The 5,077-nt window shown below is 37.6% G+C and overlaps 1 non-coding gene across 1 annotated transcript; it reads left to right on the top strand.

The window, feature by feature from the left end:
* The first annotated feature begins 231 nt into the window (after positions 1-231).
* On the top strand, positions 232-314 carry TRNAV-GAC. Its single transcript is given in 2 exon segments — positions 232-269; positions 279-314. It is a non-coding gene; the product is annotated as a tRNA-Val (tRNA).
* Positions 315-5,077: the final 4,763 nt, after the last annotated feature.

Raw genomic sequence — 5,077 nt, forward strand, 5'->3', positions numbered from 1 at the left:
TATTGTGCCACAGAGAATCATTCTCCTTTAAAGGACAATAGATCAGAAATATTTTTTTATTTTACTTTTTTTACTGGCATTGTTGTGAGAATAAAGAATTGTAATCTAGTAATATTTTAGAGATGTTACTAGCATGTAAACTTAAATTTAATTAGAAGATCAGTCAATTTTGGAAACAAGATTTAGATAAATGCATTTTTTTATCAGAAATATCATCTTGACTTCTCAAGGGGGCCGATTGGCTCAGTGGTTTGAGCACGGTGCTGACAATAATGACAACACCGAGGTCGCGGGTTCGATTCCCGTTCGGTCCCCATGTGTTGCCTGGTCTAGTCGAGAGGTGGCGTCCCTGCCCATGACAGGGAGGTTGGACTAGATGATCTCTAAGGTCCCTTCCAGCCTAGGCCGGTCTATACCTGGTCTAAATGAAGATTTTGAATGTGATCAATAATAGATATATAAATAAATTATAGATAAATGGATAAACAAGTAAATAGATGATAAATGATAGATAAAATTCTATTAGAAATCCGGAGTGAAATGAATGATAATGAAGGAAAACATAATAATGTATCAATAGTTTGAGGAAGAAAATCTTAAAAAAATCACACAACAAATATGACAATTAATTTCAAGTTAGCATTTTGCCATAATAGTTCTAATTGTTTGTTGTTTTTTTTCCCAGAGCTTGTATCTCATTTCTTTACAATTTATAATTGTGAAATCATTAGTTTAATGCTCTTTTTATTCAAGGGTGAGAAAATTATCTTTTAGAAAAATATTTCTTGATTTCCTTCATGATATTAGACATACCTGACAATGGGAAGAGGTGAATGAACTCCTTATTTTACTTTGCTTGCACGTGTAGCTTTTGCTTTACTTATTAAACTGGCTTTATCTCAACCCATGATGTGATTAGCTACCTGCCTGGATTAACCCACAACACTGATGTTACTTGAGATTTGTTTAAGAGTGTAAGTTGAGAGTTATATTAATATCAAGCTGGTGAGAGCCTACCTTTTTATATAGAAAACATTACTGACTTTTAGCTTGTGCTGGGCATTTTTTACTGCCAGCCACTTATTTCCAGTGTAAGGCTTCAGCTGCCTTGAAAAATACAGTCATAAGTTAATACCAAGGGATCTATGGCTACACACATTAACGATTAATCAATGATACGGTAATTGTTTAACAGCAATTATATGAAATTTCCCACATCTAATAGCACAGGCAGAGCTGTCTTTGAAGTGAGTCTCAGAAAGCTACATAAGGCTACAACAGAAATAACTAATTACACTGCTTCAGAATCTGTTTTACAGAATTGATCACTGGTATCTTGTATTGCACTGCTGCATATGAAAATATTACCTTAATGCTATTAAAGAGAATTGTATTTTAGTACTTGAACTAAGATCTTTCTATTTATATTCATTGGTTACCCACATCTCAGGTCTTTCTGTTTAATTTGGACACCATAGCATAAAGTAAAATTCTGCCATCAGCTCCAGACAGTTAACTATAATTAGAAAAGTTTTTCTTTCTCAATGTATATGTAATATATTCTGCAAAATTCAATGTGAGGGGGTTTTTTCAACTTAATATCATGTAGTTTGTGGAGAATATTTCTATTTTTGTTCATAAAGTATTTTTTGTTTGTTTTAAAATAATATCATAACTTTAAACATAGAAGGAAGAAAAGACATATGATAGAGATGTTAAATTTCTGCTATAAATTTAATACAGTTACATTTTTCCCCAAAGTGAATACGTAATTATAAAACTGTGCTATTAGAGACCTGTGCTGTACAAAGAGGGATGGCTGAGGGATCTGGGGCTGTTTAGCCTGGTGAAGATGAGATTGAGGGGTGACATTATTGCTCTCCACAGCTACCTGAAAGGAGGTTGTAGCAAGACAGGTGTTGGTTTTTTCTCCCTATTGGCAAGGGATAGGACAAGGGTAAATGGCCTTAAGTTGCACCAGGGGAGATTCAGGTTGGATATTAGGAAGAATTCTTTTACTGAGAGGGTTGTCAGGCATAGGAACAGCCTGCCCAGAGAGGTGGTTGAGTCATCATCCCTGGAGGTGTTGAAGAGATGGGTGGATGTTGTGCTGAGGGACGTCGTTTACCATTGTTGATAGAGCTAGGAAAAGGTTGGACTTGATGATCTCGAAGGTTTTTTCCAACCAAAACTGTTCTATGAGTCTATGAAGTGATACATAAGAATTACCAGTTATCTCAGCTTTCCAATATATAAAGACATAAGATCATTTGGGAAACTTCTTTCTTTGTAAAATAATTTGAGATTACAGATGTTCTTTCACTTTGTTTTTACTTTTGAGTACCAGATAGCTCATTCAAAGAGATGATGTGGACCTTTACATAGAAGAGAGGAAGTTTAGAACAGCCTTCTCCATGAGGGCAATTCAATTTCATTTCTAACATATTCCAAGTGTTATGCTACTAAAGCCTTTTACAGCAATGGAGTAGGATTTTATCTGTCTTTTCAAATTCCATTGTGAACTTGGTAAAGTTTCCAAATTAAGTTTGGATGTAGCTTAAACATCTTTAAAGAAATAAGCTTCAAAAAAAAAAATAATGGAGAGGGGAAAAAACCAGTTTTCCTTATCTATTACAGCTCAGCAGCCTACAAAACCAACACAAGAGGTTAACTACATTAAAGTACAATATTATTCTTAATTTAGAACCTGCCTTTATTGTCCATGTGAAACCAATTAAAAAATTAATCGGAATATGTGTTAATTCCTATTATTGCTTTTTAGGATGATTAATTTTACACTCTCTCTTTTCTTCTCTTCCTCCCCCTGTCCCTCCTTCCCTCCTTTTATTCCTTTTTTTTAATGTCTGTTGTTAATTTATAATTTCAAATATTGTTTACATGTAATGGCAGGAGAGGAATGTATCTATTCCTCTAAAATATTGCTTTAAAATGCTCACTAGGAATCAGAACTATTCTTGTATCTAACAGACATGAGATTATCTTCTTTTTAGTCATAGAATAGGTATGACATCACAGTTTATAATAATATATATTTGAAGCAAGATCTAATTTAAGCAATTATGCAGAAACTTCTAACATTAAGTATCAAAAGTCTGTTCTAACTTCTCTGGGTTTTTTGTTTCAGGTTTTGTTGTTTTGAGGGGTTTTTTTGTTTTTTATATGGGGAGAAAAAGGCAAGCTTTAGTTACAAGAAACCTCTCTTCTTCTTGTCTACTTGGAGTCACTGTGACATCAGGATGAGGTGTCCTGGTAATAACTGTGATGTCAGAGGACTACAACTTCATCTGGAGGAACGAAAAGAAAGAACAGATGAATTCTTATGAAATAAATCTCTACTTCCATAACAAATGTCTTTGTTAATAAGAAACAAGAAAAGAAAAAAGCAAAAGAGATGTGACACATTTAGGTTGATATCTTTCCCCTAAACAGAATGCCCTTTAATACTCACGATGTATCCCAAACACACTGATTTCTATAACTTTTTCTTCTAACATTTAACCCATTACAGAATTAGTAATTTTTAAAAGGAGCCTTTAGATGTTCACTATGACGACATAAATGTCATCCATATAAAGTCAGTCAGGAAGTAATATCATAGCCATGCTCTGTGTTGGCTGTGATCCATGCTGTGCAATGTCTAGGTATATAGGTGTCAATAAATAAATAGTATTTTCTTGCTACAAATAAAATAGGATATATTTACAGTTTCCCCTGGTGTGGTCTGAACTTCTCCCTGTTACTTTGAAAAGTGTTTTTAACCTCCCTTGCTGATTTGAATATTTTAGTTATGGTCCGTTTGAATGTGACAATATTTTTCTCATAAGACTGACATCACTTGGATGGAAGTAGTGAGAAGCAAGGAGTTCAAATAAAGAGATGATACAAAAATAACTAGTTTTACCCAAAGCTCTATCTGTAAATATCATGATTAATTAGAAAAGTTATAAGTAATAGCAGTATGAGGTAACACACTTTTTTAGAGGGAAGGGGAAGGGGATAGGGAGTGGGGAAGGAGGAAAGGGAAGGGGGAGAAGGAAAGCAGAGAAGGGGGGAGGGGAGGGGAGGGGAGGAATAGCAAAGTCTATGGCTGAGACCCTGTAAATTGCAAAGTGAAGATTTCATTTCTAAATTCTGAAAATATAATCACAGAATCACAGAATTATTGAGACTGGAGAAGATCTCTGAGATTATCAAGTTCAGCCTATGTCCCAACACCACCACATCGGCCAGACCACGGCACTAAGTGCCACGTCCAGCCTCTCCTTAAACCCCTCGGGACGGTGACTCCACCACTTCCCTGGGCAGTGCATCCCAGTGTCTGATCACCCTCTCAGGAAGTGTTTCCTGTTATCTAACCTAAGCCTTCCCTGACAAAGTTTCAGGAAATGTCCTCTTTTCCTGTCACGAGTTGCCTGGGAGAAGAGCTCAACCCAACAACAACAACAAAAAAGCAGATGGAAAGATGGAACCAGGGTCTTTTCAGTGGTGCCCAGTGACAGGACCAGAGGCAATGGACACAAACTGAAACACAGGAGGTTACCTCTGAATATCAGGAAACATTTTTTATTGTCAGTGTGACTGAGCACTGGGACAAGCTGGAGATCTTCAAAATCTGTCCAGAGGTGGTGCAGGGCAACCTGCTATATGTGAACACGCTTGTGCAGGAGGTTGGACCAGATGACCTCCAGAGGTCCCCTCCAACCTCAACTTGTTTGTGATTGCTGTCCTTGTATGGAGTTCCCCACAACTCTCTCCATCTTTCCCATGACTCAGGACCCCATTTGAGTCCCCCAGGTTCATCATCCCCTTCCTCAGGGATGCTGCAGCAGGGCTGATCTCCAGCTTCCCACAGCCCTGTCCTGCCTGGACATTATTCCTGCCTGGATTAAACTGACAGGGCCCACCTGTGGGTGCAAGTGCCAATCTGGAGAAGTGCCCAATGCCTAGGGCTAAGACTGTCCCAGTGCCCTTTGGCCAACCTGCTGGGCCAGTGAGACAGGCCCTGGGTACTAGAACCTGCTCAGGTTGACCCTCCCAGGGAGCCCCAGGGAGGCAC

Source organism: Apaloderma vittatum, unplaced genomic scaffold, assembly GCF_000703405.1.
Source record: "Apaloderma vittatum isolate BGI_N311 unplaced genomic scaffold, ASM70340v1 scaffold9446, whole genome shotgun sequence".
Classification (NCBI taxonomy): domain Eukaryota; kingdom Metazoa; phylum Chordata; class Aves; order Trogoniformes; family Trogonidae; genus Apaloderma; species Apaloderma vittatum.